The 21,678-nt window shown below is 40.3% G+C and overlaps 1 protein-coding gene and 1 long non-coding RNA gene across 2 annotated transcripts in view; both read right to left on the bottom strand.

Moving 5' to 3' along the window:
* Positions 1 to 161, bottom strand: part of LOC117947691 — a 6,339-nt gene extending 6,178 nt beyond the window's left edge. The window contains exon 1 of the long non-coding RNA XR_004657293.1: positions 151 to 161. This is a non-coding gene — a long non-coding RNA (uncharacterized LOC117947691). The remainder of the gene's footprint in view (positions 1 to 150) is intronic.
* Positions 1 to 21,678, bottom strand: part of LOC117947689 (acid-sensing ion channel 1-like) — a 41,194-nt gene that overhangs the window by 13,117 nt on the left and 6,399 nt on the right. The window lies entirely within an intron of this gene.

Here is a 21,678-nt window from a genome sequence, read left to right as displayed (position 1 = left end):
GCTCTTCCCCTGGTGTGAACCTCCTCTGTGTGACAAATTTCCCACTCTGCTGAGAGATATCTGCTGAGGCTTTAGATTTCCCAGCCTGTCACATGCTGTTGCTGAATACCGAGAGATTAATTCGTTTCGCAGATGGTGCATGTAAGCAACTTGGACTCCCAAACACGCTGCGTTCATGCCGTCACTACCTGCCCAATCTCAAAGTGACAAGGGAAGATTCAAGCTGGGGGGCAAGATAACAGTCAACACACACACAAAGGTCAACACGTCGCACAAAATCAAAATAATCCTGTATGTAGTATAATCCTGCAACAGTTGGCTTACAAGTTTGCCACATAAACTTAAAAGTGATAATATAACATTGTATTCTCAACTTGTTTCTGCTGCCCCCAAGTGGCCAAAAGAACAAAACAACTCTTGCAATAATGTACCATTTTTAATACTTTATTTGCAGCAATCATTAATTAGCATATATAACTACATGCCCTGTCATCTATGAGTTTTCTATTAATTTAATAGCAGAGCCACAGGGAGTTTTTATTAATGACTTTATTATGCTTTTCGCAGAATCAGAAACTTACATGGCGGTCAAAGTATATTAGAATTAGAGGTTATAAGATAAGTTAAAAGTCTTGGATTTTTTTTAAAGATACCCTCTGGCCACTGACGATTTTTTCTATTTCTATTTTGATGGGAACTGGAAGAGAATACTTTCAAGACGTATGAGCCATAGTTTAGCCATTCATTTTTATGTTGTGCACAGCGTAAAGAATCAATCCTTTTTTATTTGCCTCACGCTGCAGGTGTTTCTTTGTTGGGAAATGAATACTCAGAGAGGTGGAATAGGCTTCCCTGCTGTGTCCTGTCAGAGAGAGAAGGACAGCAAACATTTACTACACACACTTTCAGTCCAACTGAAATCACATTTATTTATCCCTTTCTGCCGTTAAAATAATGTCAACATGTTTTTCAATGTATAGTTTTTTAAAGGGAGGAAAAAAAGGTTGTTGGGCAAATATCTGAAATGCTATTTTTTCCATCCCAGCTGGCTGAAGGGCTTGTTGGTATCTGTGTTTTATTAGGCGCGCTCCAGATGACCTGCGCCTCGCCTGTTAGGTGGACGAGAGCAGGCGGCAGCAGCCGGGGGCGGTGACAAAAATCCGCCCTCAAGTTAGACAGTTTCCGGTTGATTTCGACAGCCTTCATGCTGAACAGGAAGTGACAGAAACACTATGGTGCGATTCCGATTCAAGAAAATGTAATCAGACCCCTATATCAGCTTGCACACAGTCTCTAGTCGTTTTAATTATGACAGAGTAGCTGTCAAACTACTCTACATGAAATGTGTTGCTGATTTTAATTAACAACACTGTAGAGGATCTGTGATCTGAACAGATTTAGTCTCTCTGACTTCTAAACGTAACTATCAGCCACACAACCTGTGTTCTGTACAGAAAACCCCTTAAATCAGACAAATGGCAATTACAATTCCTACAATTCAAAATCAATAAAAAGTTTATAAAAAATGTAATCATGTTGAGTTGATTGCAAACCAATCAGCTGAGAGTGTGGCGTTTCCAAGCATGCTCTGGGTCCGCCTGGGTCTTTCACATAGACAGTTATAGAAATGGACCAACAAGACCGTTGCTCTGGACGGAGACCAGTGAAGGATATTAGGAGCACTTTTCCAGTTAGGACTGAGCGTTACTGTGCAGCCTCCAACTGAGCTTGACAACGTAGATGAGACGTGAGCAACCTGTCTGAAAGTCTTCTGCTAGCTTTTCCAAGAGAAATCTCAATCATTCCCAATCTTGCAGAGACAGAGGGCGTAGGTACAGTATATGTAAGGAGATAACATATGCACACAACTAAAATGCAAGTTAACATTAGTAATTAAACCTAAACAGCTCATGTAAGTCAAAACTGTCTGCGAGCTTCTCCTGACAATGTGGTGATTTGTTGCCTATGCGACAGCAAATCGCGTTGTTATGACACAATCGTCAGCCTATTTTTACAAAAGCGTCTGCTACAGTGCCATAACGTGAGCTACAATGTAATGGAGCCTTTTAAACATTGTCGTGTTTCTTTGGAAATAAACAAAGGACAAATAAAGTCTTTAAACGCTTTAGATGTAAAGTTATTTGCTGTCAAAGTGACGTCAAAATGAATGGTAGTCAATAGGACGCTAATGGCAGGTGATGGGTTTGTAGCATTAAAATGGCGCCATAGGAGCTACACTTAGAGAGGAGAGGCTTACCCCCTGAGTCTCGCAGTCGGTCAAAACGCAACTGCGCTGCCTGCGTCTCAGAACTAGGGCTGCCTTGATCTGGTGAGATTAACGTTGCCTATGTGTACATGATGTCAGAGCAAGTCGGGATCTAGTCGGACACAAATCTAACCGGCATGCAACAGGCGCCGATCCGGCTCATCTAGAACGAGCCTATTGACAGCAGCTGTCAGGCTAAGCACCAGCTGGGGAGCACAGAAGAAGTTATCAAACTAGTTTACAAGCCATGTGCAGACACTGTAGCAGAGGTATTGAAGACTAAGGACCACATCAGCATCTAAACTGACCAAAGTGAGTAACTTCCTCTTGTCTTGTATAGCAGGATGCAGTGCGTTAGTCATCAGGCCCTTTTACACAACCTGATCAAGGCGGCGAAACGCATTTAATCCGCCTTGTCGTTTGTGTGAAAGTTACAAAGATGGAATGGGGAGCAGAGTTGTTGCGCTTTTAAGCCGGCAGCGGAGGTAGTCACAGAGCCGTAATCAGCTCATAATGTTGCATAATGCATAAAGTAAAGGAGAACACAGGACAAGTGATTTACAGAGCAGATATATGTATGCTGCTGTAGCAGATCAAATTCAATTTGCATTGGACTTTAAAGAAGCACAACCAGTTCAAACATATAGAAGGCCGGGCCAACAATCACAACTGCACTGTCGTTGAGTCACAAAGGAAGTCAAAAAAGTTTGGCTTAAAGCTAGAAATGAACCCTGATGTAAAAGTCACGCTAACAAGACAGCAAGCAAAACTTTAAAAATAATTGGAAGCTGTTGAAAATTATTTCAAATAATATTTCACACAACCAGTAATTGGCAGAGGGGAGCAATTATAAACAGAGGCGTACCAATCTGTGACAAATGGATAAGAAACTGATTTGCATCTGTAAAAGATTGTCTCTTCTAAATTATTTCTACGGATTTTTTTCCCCTCAAATGGTTGTTATAGATTTTAATTCCTGTCGTATCAGACAAAAATGGTGGATGAAAAAATGCTTTCGGCTGCGGTGCTTTTCTTTTTTCCTTTTTACTGGTTCATTTTAGAAATCACACTGAGCTTACAGCAAGTGAGTAGTGCTGGGGAAAGTTGAGGGTCAATCTGTGCAGGCTCTTAACAGGCTGAGGTTGCCATGGTGACCTAAAAAGGTGCTAATGGGAGGCTAAAAGCTCGTTTATACTGAGATTCACTGTACACCTAAACACAATCCTACAACAGGTGTCAGATTATTGTGAGAGTGCATATGTGTGTTTATTTGTTCATTTTCTGTGAGTAAAGATCTTTTCAGGGTATCCTACAGGGACAGAAAAGACAAGAAAAACAAATACTGCAGTCGTCCTCCTCGTCTGTAGGAACAGCCCTGGTCTGAAGCGCAGCTAATGAGAGGCATCATTCAAGGCGATGGCATCTTTTTTTATCGAAACACACGAAGCAATCAAATGACGACTTGATGAGCGCCTCGTTGCTGCATAAATCAGAGAGAAAGCAGGAACACAGCATCTGCATATTGACAATATGCAACTGCCTGTGATACTGAGGCATTTTTGAAATAGAGGGGAAGTTTGAACTCAACTTTTATTGAAAACATCAGGATCCAATACTGTTATTAGTAGCAGTGTGAAAACAAGCTCAGTACTGCTGAGGCTTGGACGAAAGCAGGAAAGAAGAGCGATGCTGACCATCAGTGATTTTATAGGCCTGGCTGCATATAAACTATGATACATATTCAAACTCCCCTCCACATAGCCACTACTGGCTCCTCCCTTAACTGCTGTTCACATTTACCACATTGAGAGGTACAGTGCACAGCATCCTCGATGAGTGTACATTATCTGTAAACCTTTGGTCCTGATGAGCTGGTCTGACTGACTGGAAACCTTTCTTTCTTTCTTAAAAAAAACGTGCCCCTTTCCCCACCGGGTGACCCTGGTTGGAAGCTAAAGATGAGTTTGTTGAGAAAACGGAGGAGTCTGCATGTTAAACAAATTAAATTTCAGATTATGGGTCAATTTTGGAGGATTTTTGTATCTATAGCCCCGTGTACAGCAATTAAGATATCATTAAAAGATCATTTTTAAATGGGAATACAAAATTGAAAAAAACTCTACTGCAACCAAACTCTATAATGGTGCAGTCAGACCAAAATCCACATTCCGATTATTTCTATGTGGCGAGACCCATTCCCTTCCTGACGCTATATGACCTCGCTTCTTTTTCTTCACGCTCAGCTCGTTCAGACTCAGCGTTGGCCTGTGAAATCACAGTTCTCTCCTATGTCCAGCCTCTCATTAGGGAAATACTGTTCGGTTATATTCTGGCTTTGTAACTGCGTGGTAACATAAGACAAGCATCAGAAGAGAAAGGATGCTGCTTAGTTGTAAATGACAGTGACATTAATGACAGAAGATAAGATATATATATATATATATATATATATATATATATATATATATATATATATATATATATATATATATATATATATATATATTGTTCGGACAAAAAATAAAACCAAAGATAAATTCACCAGTTTTTTTTACAAATCTTTTATTACTTAAAAAGGTAAAAATTGCATCTTATAGCATGGGACCATCTGACCTTTTCTGTCCTGACACCTCTCTCTTTTTGTCCCCTTTTTGTCCCGATGTCTCTCTGTCCTCCTCTATTTATAACGCAATCCTTTCTCCCTTTTCCTATCAGAAACTGTGCAGCCCGCTTTCACAAAGTGGAACTCATTTGTCTTTAAATGCTAATACAACACATAATGAACGCCACTCAAATTTATCTCCCCTCACTGATATCAGTGTATAATTAAAACAACAGCGTCCTCAATAAGGTGTCAGAGGTGATAAGGCAGGGCACTGATAAAAAAATATAAAATAAAGACGCACATGCATGCACCCAATGACTCCCTCGTTAGCACGGAATAATAGATTTATGAGAAAGGCCACCACCACCAGGCCAACATTAATTGCCAAGTGGCCTTCCATAAGTAGGTTATTGTCCTTAGTTATTTACTATTTTAATGAACCTTCCCCCAAAACACATATTTCTCTTTACATTAAGCTATAAATAATTTCAAATGATGGTTAAAAAGTTTTCTTTTAAAGCTATTCTTAAGCTTTATATAAAGTGCTATTGTCAGTATTTTTATATTAACAAAGGATCGTGCGACTACAAAAGGGGTCGCTCCTAATGACATAGCATGACTCTAGTGACTTTCAGCGCATTGTTATTTTCTGTTATTAGTTATTTTTTTGGTTCACTCTCAAAACTCTCCTTGCATTGTTTTTCAGGTGCTGTATGCAGTCGTTTTAATGAAAAAACTTTCTAAACCAATCTTACACTGCCTGCTCAGCACCGAACGGCAAACAGACAAAGTTAGCCACTATCTAGTAAACACAGCGCGACGTTCAAAAGCTAAAGAGCCAGATACTTGTTTCAGGAGTTAGTGTAAAGCAAAATAAAGCAAAAAAGAAGAGGAAACACAGGACTCGTATTCATCATGTTGACAGAAACACAACTCCAAATGATTGCTGGTGTTGCTCCGTAACTGCTGAATGTGTAAATTGACAAGTGTAAAAAAGTCCACTGATATGTTAGTGTGTTCATAGTTTGTTTCTGCTGTTCCAAAAATCAGTGAATGCAAGCTGCAGCTTTAAAGAGACAAAGTGACTTTATTAGTTCTATTCCAGAGAGAAAAAAAACTAATTTAAAAACCACTGACACTGTTAAATACTAAAATGTAGACATCAGGCTTGGTACCTAAGCTTACAACAGTATGCTGGGTAGTATCCAATGTGTTTAGACAAGAATGGTAATGTAATACCTAGATGTTGTTTATCTAATTTTCCTGTTTTTTAGCAGCTTTTAATTAATAGCACTTCCCATAAGCCCTAGACCATAGCGCGTTAAATGTCACGGCTCGACAGAAAAAGCAACAACAGCTCAGACGTCAGGATTACCGGCTAACACAGAGAGGTCTGAACGCTGGGGAAGTTTCACAAAGCAGACCTTACAGCTAACAGCGCTGCCACTCTGTGAGTTAAAAAATAAAATTCAACAACATTAAACAAAGGTTTTAACGTCTGAAAGAAACAAGACAAGACAAGAGATTTGTCTTATAATATGGAAAGTAGAAACCCCAGGAAGAACAATCATTTTTCCAGAAAGGCCTATAAAAGAGAAAAATTAGATTGTATGGAGTTACAGAAGCTATCTATTTTTTTACATTTTAATATCAGGTCGTCTTCGGAAATGTATTAACTTTTTTGCATCACTTTGCTGACAAAAACGTACTGGGCTTTGAAGGCTGCTCACAAGATTTAAAAGGTAGAAGCCTCGAAGTCATGTCAGAGGTTAGAGACAAAAAAAAACACGGCTGTCTAAGAAGTGTCACGCACCATTCCATCAACGTTCTTCTCTGCTGTTCCTACTGCAAACATGATAACACATGGCTGATCCCTTATTCGGGCACTGAAGTGTCATTCAGGTGGAGAGGATGGAGAGTAGCTGGACCGGCGGGGTCCTGCGGGGCAGACAGCAGCATCTGCACCCAGCAGGGACTGACGTCTAGACGAGCATAACAAGTTTCTGCTGCTCCTACGTTAAACAAGTGTGTCCCTGTCAACCAGAGGACACCAAGAGAAAGAGAGAGAGTGAGAGAGAGCCAGACGAGGCAGCACGCCTGACCACTCGGCCTCAACATCAGCGCCGCTCCACTTATCAGAGCAGCAGAGAAACAATGACCAGCAGAGAGTAAACAACGAAAGCAAAGCCAATTTACTTTTCCAGATATACCTGTCATTCTCCTCACTGCAGTGGCTGATGTCCTCTATTCTGGGTGCTTGTCTGAGCATCACTCACTAATTGGTAATGCTTGTTTTACCTAATGTCAAAGCATGGTAGCATGAGGGATGTGTTTGATTTCATTTCGTTATATAAAAAAGGACAGTTGCATCATTTTTATTGTGACAGTGTGGGAGTTAAACGGAGAAAAAAATGTTCTATCATGCCAACGATGTGTTTGATATTCAGAGATAAAAAGGATCATTTCTCATCTCTCTGTATGTATCTTATCTTACCTTGTATTCTATATATAGACAACATATATCCATATAGAACACATGTTTGTCTACAGTTTCAAGACAGAGGCATTTCAACATCTTACACCAGTATTGTATGAAGTGAAGAATGACAAAGATTATTAACAGCACTGGCTCAGTTTAGAGGGACTTGGCTTGGGGGACCGGAGGCTGGCCCGTTCGGACCATCCGGACCAAAAATGAAGTGTGGACTGGAAGCTGGAGAGGTGCCAGATTACCTCTTCCCTTTTGAGCAAGGCTCCAACCCCCAAACTGCTTGGAGCGCCTGGCTATGGCATCCACATCACTTTGATGTCTCTCTCTATTATAATAATTCATATTTACATGTCCTGGGTGTGTATGTGTGTGTATTGGGCCTTAAAGCCAGCTACACATGATTTGCGGCCGTTCCATTGTTTTCCTATGGGGAGAGCGGTGCTGCCAAACTAGGCGTAACACTACCTTTGGCGTTCAACAGCAGAATGACGTGTATGTGGGATTGTGTGTGTGTAATTCCGGAGTAAAAAAAGGGGGTTAAAATGTTGTAGAGATGGGGGTTAAGTGGACTAATTGTGATGAATCGCACACAAACACTTGTAATGATCAGCAGGGCCACACGGAATCTCCAAAGACGTTTTAACAAATAATAAAATAAAATAAAACTCAGAATGCCTAGCAGAAAATCTAAATTCTGCAGATTTTCATTCTGGATCAGTGCTAAAAAAACTGTTAAAAAGTCTGTAGATTCCAATGGAGTCTGTAGATTAGTAATCAATAGATGAGGTTCTATGGCAGCAAGCAGAATTACAAACCGCAGAGTTATGAGTTCTTTTTAAGGGATTCAGTATTTTCCCTTCCAGCAGACACAAAGCAACATCAGCATTCATTTGCAATCTTGTTTGTGTCAACATGACAAATGTAAGTACAACATTCACTCTCTTTTAGTGCAGATTGTTCTCTCCACCAACTCCTGAAAGAAATATCTGTCTCTTTAGCTGTTAAATGCTCCAATATGTTCCCCAGCTAGTCTGTCCGCTGTTTGGTGCTGGACATTGTACAGTCAGCATTTAAGCTTTTTTTTGCTGTAAACAACAGGAAAAGTTGTTAAAAGTTTTGAAAAAATTGCCATATCAATCGTAAAAAAAACTTTAAGCAAAAGGAAGCCTCATTAAAATAAATCTCTGTATCAAGAGAGACCAAGAGTGCAGCATAATAACATTGTTAAACAATAATAAATACAATATACACCAAGACAAAGGTTGCATGCTACAAAAGAAAATAAATGCTTGATTGTGGGAACAGTGAACACCGGCTAATTGTCTAAAGTCAGTGATTTAATTTATCCGGTCAAAACTATTAACTTTGAATTCTGCTGCACTTAATGAAAAAGAAACATAATTAAACAACTTTTCTTGGGAGATCTTTAATTGGGTTTAAACTTCAGACATTAAACTAAAATAGTACGAGTCTCTGTCTGTCTTTGGATTTCTTTCTTTTTTTTCATCTCATTGCTTTTACACTTGGCGAGTGTGTTGCTGAGGACCAAAGGAAGTTCAGTGTTGGGCATGAGATCTTGACATCTACGGGACATATTTATAAGCAGTGAGTTATGTACGCAGTGTGTGGTGTGTTGAGACGGGACCGCCAATATTGTTACAGCCCTGAAGGGCATGCTGGGTAAAGCCTGCTCTCCTTTGCTCGATACAGAACATTCAAGAGCAGATGAAGGAAGAGAGACCGGAGAGGTTACATCGAGGTTACACTCAAACATTTCAATTAGCAATGTCTGCAATGTATGTAACTCTTTTGTATCTGAAAATAGCCTGGTCCCAAATAGCTAGCTGTTAGCAAATGATGGGCATACTCTAGCATTGCTAGAGGATGCAACTATGTCATAGCAGGTGTTTTGCTCTGTGTCTGCCTGGCCCGTTTGTCCTTTTTCTTTCCTATTTCCTCCTCCCTGTCAGCCTGTAAATGTCTTTCTATCTGTTACCGAACTCTCCTGAGAGTCTGCAATGTATAATGTGCAATAATCTCAAAATGTCACAATGATAATATTTCAGGAAAGTGCAGCATCCAGAGGAGCCACGGTCTAAACCAATCAACAATACACCATGAGACGATGATGCAGACGTTCCGTCATTTCCCACAGACACATTAAAAAGGCAAACCAACGGAAAGAAATGTTGTCTAAACTTAGGCTGCAGGCCAACGCTGGTTAACTGATTAGCTCAGTAATTGCGGTGGAAATGCCAGTCTAAGGTTGATATAAAAGTGCAAAAGAACATCCAGGAAATACTAATCAGTCTCCGGGCTGTTCTCCGGGAGGCTGCCGCTGTTGTTGTTGTGACTGCCACTGCCTCTTCTTTATCTGTGTGTAGGTTTGTGTTTCAGTGTGTGTGTGTGTGTTGCATGTGTGCACCTGTGTCTGAACTTTCTGGCAAGTAAATTAATATCTCCTACTTTCCCCCAGACAATAATACAAAAAACTTAATGGGATCTTTTTTGTACATTAAAATAAATTAGTTATTAAAGTGGTGTCAGGGGAAGACACGCAGAAAGAGCCTTCCTTTTTTTCCGACTTGTTCCCATCTTCCACCGCTTTCTCCTTCCATTCAAAACCACCTCATTATAACCCTCATTTTTTGTTCTCAATAAAATGCCTCCGGCTCATTTTCCTTTCTTCTCTCCCCTTACTTTCATCCGTTTGTTATGCCTCTTTCAGTTTATTTCTGCACCGTGTTTCACACCTAGAGTGACCAGCTACAGTCTACATCCTCACCTGTCACTACAACTGCTCCCATCTGTCTCTTCCCCACTTTGTCCTGCCCTGCGTCCATTTCTCTGACCTTATCCCACACTGAGCCCCCATCTGGCTGTACACAGTTTTGTGCAGTTTACACAAAAGAAAAAAAAATACATTAAAGAAGGTGTATTCTAAATTCTCTGTTTGTTTGTGTCTCTGTCAGCGCTGGTAGTACCGCGGCAGGATTATTTGATTGTTTACAGGTTTAGCCCTTGTCTGCTATCATTCAGCTGTGTTTACGTTAATAAAGGATTATAAGGAACTGCTGTGTGTGTGTGTGTGTGTGTGTGTGTGTGTGTGTGTGTGTGTGTGTGTGTGTGTATGTGTGTGTGTGTGTGTTTGTGCATTCTTGTGCACCTGACTGAATAACCTATTTTAAACCACGCAGAATGTTCCTGTCTCTATTAAATTCCTGTTACATAGCTTCATTTTTTCCACTCTATATAACAATACTCATATATTCTGCATCTGCGTGTTACTGCGCTTCATTAACATCAATTCACATCAGGAAGAAAAAGTGTTGTGATTCAGTAGAACATGGTAACCGTAGAACCATTGAATCCTGTTTTTAATTAAACATAAGTTCAGTCAGTCTAAACAATAACTGCCTTCACATCACAGCGCATCATGTCAAAGATTTTAACCATCCTGATCCACCTGCTACAAACACTGCACTGAAGAAGTACTCAGATCCTTTACTTGAGTAAAAGTACCCATACAATAATGTAAATATACTCCATCCAAATACTGGATAATTTAACATTTTGTGCCTTATTTAAATGAAACCAACTGGGAAGTTCAGAGGCAAATTATTTTTTTTGGTTGAAACGGCTAACAACTCATAGACATGTTGAACATAACAAGTACGTAAGTAGGTAAGTAAAGTTTAAAGTAACATAACGTTTATTTGTAAAGCACCTATAGCAGACAGCGTGCTGAGAAAAAGCACAATAAATCACATTAAATCATAGTAAAACACAAAAGTGTAAATAAAAAATAATACAGTCACTGTGACTAAATAGATGCGTTGTCCGCTGCTTTTTAAAAATGTCAACAGATGCAGTCACTCTCAAAACATGTGGCAAAGTGTTCCACAGTCTAGGAGCGATTGTTTCAAAAGCTCTGTTACCTTTTGTTTTGGGCTTAATGAGAGGTACAGCCAGTGAGCCCTGATCTGAGGACCTCAAATATCTGCTGACAACATCACAAAAATGGCTCTGTAAGTAATTATGTAACAATCTTTAACTGGATCCTGAATTTAGAGGCCAGGGCAGGGGTAATATGAAGGAAGACACCTTTTTTGTAATGGGATAGACCAAAAAGATAAATTTGGAAAACTCCTTCCAATGCGGTCCACACATGTGGCCTCCTCTTGCAGAACTGTTGTATCCTTTGCAAATAGCAGGATTAAGTATATGTACTTAGTTACTTCCCACCACTGACTACCAGCCTCTCTGTCAGAAATGAACTGAACTGCAGCATCATTCCTCTTTCTGAACGCCATCCAGCGTTGAGTCACAGCCAGTCCTATGCGAGCCTGCCTTCAGCCCATACTGAGACCGGCCCTCAAGTCACCTGCAGTAATCCTCAGGATAAATAAACCATGTGCAGAGCAGTGCAGACAACCCGGGCTATTTTAAGCCCTGCTGTGCTTCTTTTTTTCCCTTCCTCCCTCTTCCCTGGTCCGAAATGTCTTCTGAAAAAGTGTTTCCCCCTCTCAGGCCCGGGCAAATAGAGCGTGCTTTAGCAGCATTACTGATCCGTCTCGAAACCAGCTGGAGTCATGGAGACGCTGGTTGGCTGTCCGCCCTTTAACAACACGAGATAAGATGTCTCTGATGTTTAAAATTTGCAGATTTGTTATTAAAATGGGGCTATTAGTATGCTAAAACAACTGGTGATGTTTTGAAGCTCAGTGATTGCAGATAATCAATCCCTCTCCCAGTGAAAGCTGATGTGATTCTTGCCTTTTGTGAAAAAACATCACGCCTCTTCTTCCATCCTTCCTTCTACTTTTATCTGCACTAAACTTCCCCCTACTGTTCCTAAAAAGGTCCCATCGCCTGAAAATTTCACTTTATGAGTTTTTTTTATTTTTATTTGTTTTCATTAGTATTCATTCCCCAAGCCTGCCTATGGTCCCCCAGTGGTTAGAAATAGTGATAGGTGTAAACTGATCCCTGGGTGTCCTGCTCTGCCTTTGAGAAAATGAAAGCTCAGATGGGCCGATCTGGAATCTTGCTCCTTATGAGGTCATAAGGGGAAAGGTTTCCTCCGCTTTCTCTGCTTTGCCCGCCCAGAGAATTTAGCCCACCCATGAGAGAGAGACATCATGGGTTTCTAATGAGCAAATTGGCAGTTGGTCAAGACCACACCCCCAGCCTCCACCTCGCCCCCCCTCTCTCCTGCACAATAGCTACAGACTAATGGCGGTTTTCCACTGCGTGGTATCTACTCAACTCGCCTCGGCTCTACTCGCTTTTTTTGGTTTTCCATTACGAAAAAAAGTCCCTGGGACCTGCAACCAGGTACTTTTTTTAGTACTACCTCAGTCGAGGTTCCAAGCGAGCCGAGGCGAGCCCAAAAGGTGACGTGGAAACCTGCAGACTGCTGGTTGGTCGTCACTTATGACTGCGTTTTTAGCAAACAAGAGTGCGGAGTGTGTTTCCAGAACAAACGGGACATTTAAAACAAATCTAGCCGGACACCGACAGATTATCCACTTTCTGCACTATTCTCACTTTTCAACGGTTCAGGCTACTAGCGGCTTCATGTCGTTTCCAATATTGCACAGTGTTACTTTAAAAAACAAAAAAATATATATATAACAAAAGTTTTTATTTAGCTTTTCAAGTAGCGCATCAAACCCTCCCAAACTTCCCGGTCTTCTTCCTCTGCACCCCGTGACAGTGTCCCCCCGGCTCTGCTGGCCCAGATGCATCCCAGTCGTTGTCATAAGCCTGTCCGTGACTCTCATAAAGATTATACGAAGACCAGCAGGTCAGAGCCAGAGATTTCACCGGTCGGACGTCGCCCACCAGACGGTCTGCGGCGGCGGTTTTGCAGAGCGTGAATGCTCTGAAACACAAACAGTACACAGCAAACATGTTGGTGTGTAATCATGGTTGCTAAAGTTCATGTACTTTATATAGCGCATAGTAAATACTGACTGCGACGCTGAACACATGCAAATGTTAGCTAACGTTACCAGGAAACTTAACTTACCCTTTTGTGTCGGCGAACAACAGTCATGTCCGCGTCTGAACTCCGTCAGAATTCCCAAACTCCTGTTTTTTTTAGCGGTGATTTTCGTTGCTTCCTTCAGCTTCTTTTGAAACAAAACATTTCTTCTGCCTGCGGCACGTAGCCGACGTGCTGTTGTGAGCCGCGCTGAAAATTACGTCATCACGCGTTGCTATAGTGACCAGCCACGCTGAGGCTTTACTCAATCTGCAATGGAAAACGGAAGCATAATGGGCCGAGGCGAGCCGAGGCGGGCCGAGGCGAGCTGTTACCAGCAGTGGAAAAACGCCATAAGAAATGACACATTCTAAGGAAAGCTCATTGTGGGACTGGCTCTAGTGGCTGTAATTCTGAACCAAGGCTGAATTTCAGGAAAGAGAGCACCATGTCATGGGGCCTTTAAAAACCTAAGTTTCCCTGGCCTTAAGGGAAAGGATTCTCTGATGTCAAAAAGTTTTTTTTGCAACAAGAAGAAACAAAGTAAGTGATTAAAAGACGGAAATTGAAAAAGAGAGAAAAAAAGACAATGCGTTTCCAATGCGTTTCCAATCGTTTTTTTGTGCAAAAATTTGAAAACAAGGAAATCTTGAAGGAAAAAAAAGGCAAAACATTGCTGTTTTTATGCTAGGGAGGTAAAAACATGGCAACGTGTGTTCATTCACATTTTCTTAATTCTTTTTTACATTTTTGCAACATTTGGATGGAAATTGACTACAGAGGTTTTCTCTGAGTATGGGTTTTCACATGATAACTTTAAAGAGTATGCATGACGGGTTTATTCTGCAGGGATGTAAGTTAGCTGAATGTTTAGTGAAGTTCCTATATTAAAATACACTAGATAAAGTTGGCTTGAGCTCTCCTGCTGCGTATGGCATTCTTGCTGCTGACAGTTGCCTTTTGAGTACAGGATTACTCTCCATTATGAGCCCTGAGTATTCACCTGCTGATCTGGGTAATGTGGTTACTCGGCCCCTCAATCAGTCTTCAGAAGTGGTCAGCACTAAATGCCCTGCGTTCAGCACTGTGTTATATTAATTTAATCCTTGCAATGTGTTCATGTGTTAATCCTAGTGGGAAGACATTTAAGAGGCTGTTAAAGTGATTTCCTATGTACGTGATATCTTCACCTTATTCTCTCTTCATTAAGATTTGGTTTTGTCTTGTTTTTTTGTTTTTGTAAACTCAGGGTTCCTAAGCCGGAGGGTGAAAAGGGGATGTCATGGGAGCAAATAGAACAAAGAAAAGGGCATAAGAGTGAGGGAGGGAAAGAGAGTGAGTGAGAGAGACCGAGAGAGAGAAAGAAAGACAGAGAGAGAGAGAGACAGAGAGAGAAGGAGAGAGAGCACGACATGAAAACATAATGAGGATTGTCATGCCCAAGGGGACTGATGTGAGGGATGTACTGCACAGGGGTTGAGACGAAGGGGGAATGCAGAAAATTGCTTAAGAAAGGAGGAAGAGAGGGACAAATGAGGATAAACACTGTGGCCAGGGGATGACATAACTTTGCTGGCTCAGCGCAGGAGGATGCGACAGGTTCAGGAGCCAGAATGTGAAGCGCAGCTGTGCTGACCCATATGCCGCTGGGCGGTGTGGGTGGTGGCTGTGCTTCACATCTGTCGCTGAAGGCCACAAAACCCAGAGGAAATGCCAGCCTAACTAGGATTCTGTTTCTGTTCCATCTCCCAACACGGCCAGAGTTGTCAGAGAAATCTGAGCTCATTGTCACCCCCTAGGTTGTTTTTTGAGAGTTCCGGTTGGCTGAAGACCATTACTGCATCGACAATATAGTGGTGGTTTTGTATGTTTTATTCCACCCCTAGAGGGTTAAGGTATATGAAACATTAGTGCTGACCATTTTTCCATAGCATACCTTACATTTTAGAATTTTTATCTTTCAGAAAGCCATTGTATTCAATGCATGGCATTACGTTTTGAAAATAGACTTCTTGAAACGTCATTGTAGATATAATTAAGATATACAGGATTCATAGTGAACAGGCTAAAAATGCAGAAATTGTCTTTTAGGGGTTATATATATATATGTATTTCCTAAACATAATTCTTTATACATTCACAATTGCACAGCTCGCAAATGATAAGTGATACAAAATGCAGTGATTCTCATACCACAAAGCTTTCTCTTTTCTGAGGCAAAGCATGTCTCACGTTTTGTCTACAAAATCTACAAATGCATGTTGCCTTCTTAAGACATGACAGCAGCTATCAGGGTACAGAAATTATAACACAACTGTCACGACAGTGTGCTTCTGGAGCTCTCAGAAACAGCTATTCCCCGGGTAAAGCTGTCAAAGCCAGAGTTTGACAAACAAAAAAGGGCCCCGCATCGGACCAAGGGAACACGTCACGGGTGGGGCTCTGAGCAGTGTTCTACTTTACTGGAGTTCACTGGTGAGTGGGTTTTTGAATTGGCACAGTGTTCAGTCTACTTCAGAAATACCTCAGAGTCCAATTAGCAGGGATGATTCTCCGCAACTGATGAGGAGCAGAAGGGGAGCGCTGGGTGCTTTCGATAACCCCGTAAAAACTGCTAATGCCATTTATCTGTTTTGCAAAGTGCTTCTCTGAGCGAAGGAACATAATAACTTATCACGAGTCTGATTGGTTATCCTTTTTTACTACCTTATACAATTAAATCAATCAACAGAGGAATATGTAATAAACATCAATGAGAGAAAAGCAACTCTACTTCTGAAGCTGTGAAGGGTGTTTAACAAGCTGGGGATTTTACTTTTTGGTGGAGAGTTAGATAAGAAGATTGACATCACCCAGTGGTAAATACGAAGCTCCAGCCAGCAGCTTCACGATATAACGTGTGAACGAGTGAGTGAATTGCTAGCAGGCAGAGCTAGGCTAGCTTTTCCCCCTGTGTCTAATCGTTAAGCTAAACTAAGCTAAGCTAAGCTAAGCTAAGCTAATCATCGCCTGGCTGAAGAGGCAAGAGTGGTATCAATCTTCTCATTTATCTCTCTGCCAGATAGCAAATACCTTTTTTTCCGCAAAGCATTGAACTATTAGAGGAGCTATAATAAATGTTTACTGTGATAACAATGACAATGTGAAAGAAGTTACTTGGTGTGATGAGACGATGGCTTTTCCGCTTTAAGCGTTTTTTTAGTAAGTTTCAGCAGATGTTTTAGTGCTGCTATTACTGCTCTCATCTTCCTACGTAACATGAGAGGCTGGTTTAAACATTTGATAAGAAGAATAAGAATTCTTTAGAAGCAAAATCTGTCATTTTAATTGGATACAATCAGGTTGAAGGTTGTTTTTTTTGTGTGCAACCGTCCAAACAAATATTGTATCTAATTTTCTTTTGGGGGGCTACTTTTCATCACACTAGTACATTGTTAAACATTTCCTCAGCAGAGGAGGACACATTAGCTGTAAAGATGCGGAAACATTTTAACATTTGTAATTCTATGACAGGGGACGACAACGTATTGTCAACTTTCTGTACGTGCCATGGATTGGAAAAGTCTACCCTAGAGGTAGCACGTTTGAAAGTATTGTTAAAACGAGTGATTCTGTCAATTCAATCGTGTGCTGAGTCTGTATTCTTATCACAAACCGGCCTGAAATAAAATAGTTTCTTATCAGCCTCTTTTTTTCTTCTTTTGATCTTTGCACAAAGACCAGTCAGTTGGGATATACCACTTTCCTTATTCATCACACACTTTGCAAATGAAACAATGAAAAGATTAACAATGCAATGCATCAAAGACAGTCTTCAAAGGAAGTGCATTTTCCAGTTTTGTGATGGAGATAACAAAGGGTAAGTTTAGAGGAGAGAAATAAAGGCCTTAAACCTCTCCAGGGGGAACACCTTTTTGCTGCCAGTTTCTGGCCACATGCAATTTCCTGAACGCTGCACTGCTCTTCAAAGAGATGAGAAATTGCTCCATTACGGCAGAGAGCTCAGAAGAGGTGGGGACAGTTTAAGAAGCGGTCTTGGACTTGTGAGCCACATAAAGGAACTACTTCATGAATTATCCATTCTCCTCAAAGTAGACAAAAACAGGGAAAGGTCAATAGGATGCTTGAGTGGGTGTTAGGACCACACACACACACACACACACACAAAAACTATTTACATGCTTAATATGTGTACATTTCATATTCCACTGCTGGAATGAGTTATTGAGGCAACACTAACCAAACGTTCGGGAGCATGTGCTCAAAACAAGAAGGCTGTTTCAAATCCTGTCAGGGGAAAAAGTCATGATGCAATGTTTGGGTGTAGGAGAAGAGCCAAGAACTACTGCATCATTAAAGTGCCACAGTACCATAATCTTCACCTCTCAGAGCAAGGAACTGTTCTGTTTGAGGGATTTTTAATTTAAAGGCCTTGTTGTTTTTCTGGTGGGGGCATTGAAAGGTGGTCTTGGTCCACATAATCTTAATAGACCTTTTACACAGCAGACATTTTGTCTTGTCATACTGTAGCAGGAGCAAACTCATTAGCTCATTAACGATGGCTCTGTTCCCAGTTAGAAAGCCAGCATGCAGAGGTGCAGGAACTGGAAAGTCAAGCAGCAAAATGGAGTTCAGTCCGGTTTAACTATATTACTTACACCTATGCTTTTCCTACTGTGTCTAAATGTCAAAATGTCTGGTGCAAAAAAACGTTTATTAGTAGAAAAAAGACAAGAGACATTGAATCGAGCGATTAAAAATGGAGGATGTACAAATTATAAAACCCTTTTTTGGGCTCTGTAAAAACAACTGACTTATATTACAAAGAAGATACAAGTATGAAAAACTACACACACAAAAGAAAGTGTAAACAGGTAGGTCTTTAAATGTATTCACAGTGTCCATGTGTTCAACGGTTTATAGGAGCCACAACAACCAAACATCAGAGACCTGCTGGTGATACAGTTAAGGGCTGTGGTAGCTCTGTAATGAAAGGAGGTGTCTGACCATGTAGAGTTCTAAAAAAACATTGCGAGAGTTGCTAACTGCTACCAAAGGCTAATAATTGAGTTGATCCACACTAATATCACTTCAACCTGCATGTAGAGACATGCAAAAGGCTTCCAGTAGTTTTCCTTTCACTGGGTTAGTGAGAAAAAATAGTAAAATTGCCCATAAGCATTTATCACTTCAAAGCTACTTCAGAGCAGCTGCTACAGTAAGTGGCTGCATGTAGGGCTCCTCGTTGGTGTATGAATGTGTGTAATAATGTTCCAACACCAAAAATAAATCTCTTAGGCCAGCCTGTTTTTTTTCAGTTCTCCTGTTTAAATCATGGTAAAAACAACTTGATGCTATGATATGTTTAAGAGGATCTACAACCACAGAAGTCCACTGAAGATGAAAAGGAATATTCTGTGGGAAAGATAAATGACCATTAAACTTAATCCAATCTTTTAGGTGAGGCTGTTGCGTGGAATGATCAATGTTCAGCTCCAAATTAAAAACCACGTCTGATGCCAGTGACCGCAGGCAACAGTGCCTGGGTGCGCCAGCAGCAACAGCAGGCTTTAATGGCAGAGACATTACAGCTTCTACTTTTTGCTGCAGGGAAAAACGCACATGAGCATCAGTCACTCGTAATATATATAATGTTTAAAACACATTTCTTTCACCAGCTCCACAGCGTTATTTCACATCTCTGTTCCACAAGGATTTCATTTCTAAAGGACAATGCTGTACAATGCAGCCTTGTCCTGTAAATAGAAAAGAATAATAGAAGAGATGAAAAGGTAGATGAAAAAAATACACAGACCTGTGGGGATTCCATGAAATAATTTAAAAGCTCATAAGAAAAAGTGATCATAAATTTTAACAAGGACTTGTCGGCACAGATTCCAATCATATTTTATATGCAAACTGATATATACACCCCCCAATTGTTATCATAAAACAAGAAAAAGAAGAATCAATTACAGAAATGTAAATCTAATTTTGGATTGAAAAGTGACCTTTTTCCAAATGTTTTTTTTTTTAATGAATCAATAGGCTATAAATATATATTCCAATTTGCACACAGCTTCTCTGCCAAACAAATATATTTATTAGATAAAAATCGTTAATATAATGTCGGATGAGACAAATGATGAGACTTTAAGTGTAGTTCCGAAGCCCACCCCCCTCCCCCCCTCTCTCCCTCCTTGTCTCCCTGCAGCAGGGTGCACATCACAACGGCACATCTGACACAGACAGGCAGACAGAAAGGCAAATGTAGTTCACTTGTGTCTTGCTAACATGCATGAGCCAATGTAATAATAATTAATAATAATGTAATAAATAGCTAACGTTTAGCTTAGACAATATATCACAGCCATACAGGCTAATGGACTGTACTTAATGGAGACACTATAGGTGAATGCAGTAAATTTTGTGTCTAATAATGTCATCACATATGCCCCTTGGTTTTGAAAATTAGGCGAGAACTAATTAAAATTTGCCAATTTGCATTCATTTGACAAGGCACTGCAAGTGAAAGTGATATACAAAATAACTAAAACGGATAACCACAGTATTTCCCCAGTTAATGACTTACATCAACAATCTTTCCCCCTGAAATGTCATATAAAACTGAAAAGATGCACATTAGCTTGTTTGGTTCATTCAGAAGAAATCTGCAGATGGAGGGTAGTAGGCCTAAAACAAACACCATCTAAATGTGTATTTTGGAAGTTTTCTTTCCATTAGAGTACAAGGAGATTTGACAGCAAAAAAAGACCAAAATCTTATAATTAACCACAACATGAAAAAGTGTCCTGCATTCAAAAGTAACTTGATCATATTGATTGTAGTCTCTTCGTCTAATACTAAGAGTGTTTTTTCCTTATTGTTGCAGTGTTTTTGTCCTGTAAAAGCAACAGCCTTTTTCAGTTTAGTGTGAAGATTTTTGTTATTAATTCCAGTAACACCAAAATCTTTAAAATGATGTATTGCCATTTCAAAATAAACAGATTATTAGTGAAACTATGTCCCTCTCCTTGGTGGAGTCAGTTATTATGAATATATACTTGAAACTAGTAGCATAAAAAACATGCCCATCGTGGCATATAGTTTCATTTGCTGTTGCCTGCTTTTGTGATAAATCTGGTGAACACTAAAGAAGGCCAAGGCCTCTGTTTGAAATGATTATTTTGTAGAAATCTGTAAAGTATGATACAGTTTTGTGAGTGTCAGGGAATTAAAATAAATTGGTAAAAAAGTTATTAAAAGTAAGTTGTGTTTAGGTTTTAACGTTTTGTTTAAAAATTATTTATAGTGTAAATCTCTCTCTTATACAACAAACAAGGCTCAAAATAGCACCACACTTCCATGGCAGCATAATGAGGGTTCGTACCACAAACGCTGTGCTTGAGCTATGTTACTGGTTACTGGTTACTGGTTACTGGTTACACGACGTTCGTTGTTCAACTGATCATGACTGTCTTCCAAGATGGCGCCCGCATGTAAACATGAACACTACTGTCTGAAAAAACTGCCTGTACAGTTACAAAGTTCTCAATGCTTCGGTTTACTTGTTGTTATGTTACATGCTACTGTTTGAGGTGTGGTGCTATTTTGAGCCTTGTTAGTGGTCTTAAATAGCAATTCACCCTCAAAAGCTAGCATCACAGCTAATCACCAGTTTGCGGTAGTTAGTTTTATTATAGAGACACATTTGATTACCATGAAAACATGTCCCAGGGAACGGTCGACTCGGTACACATATGTTAATAACACCTAGGTTTATTTTGTGCCAGAATTGTCCTTTAATTATTTGACACCTCCCCCCAATTGAGCCCCTACCCCCCTCTCAGCCCTGTCTGTGCACTGATAAAAGACAAACATGTTCCCACAACAACACCTACTGTGACATATTTACACCGAGCGAGGGTTTCGATTGAAACCAGCAGCTTGCACAGACAAGAACACAGCAGGTATCCCCAGGTTAGAACACTACATGCCTTTTTCTTCAGTTTGCTCAGAGGTTTGCTCTCTTTGCTGTGGGGGGGGGGGGGGGGGGGGGGGGGTTCATCATTCTTTAACTCACTATAAATAGATAATCCTATGATTTATACAGTGTGCATTGTCTGCACTCTACTCTACAATCACAGAATAAAATATACTGTAGATGCAATCTTTAAAAACAAGGCACAAAAATATGTAAAAAAAAAAAAAAAAAAAAAAAAACCTGGGCACTGTAATGTTTTTCACTTAAACTGGATTAAATTGTGCTTTACTTGGGAACTCTTTTTAGCGCCAGATTTGACCCGTCATTTCTTTCTTATCCTGTC

The sequence above is a fragment of the Etheostoma cragini genome, chromosome 7 (genome assembly GCF_013103735.1).
Source record: "Etheostoma cragini isolate CJK2018 chromosome 7, CSU_Ecrag_1.0, whole genome shotgun sequence".
Taxonomy (NCBI): Eukaryota; Metazoa; Chordata; class Actinopteri; order Perciformes; family Percidae; genus Etheostoma; species Etheostoma cragini.
Note: the sequence above shows the minus strand (reverse complement) of the source record. Positions and strands in the feature narration are given on the sequence as shown.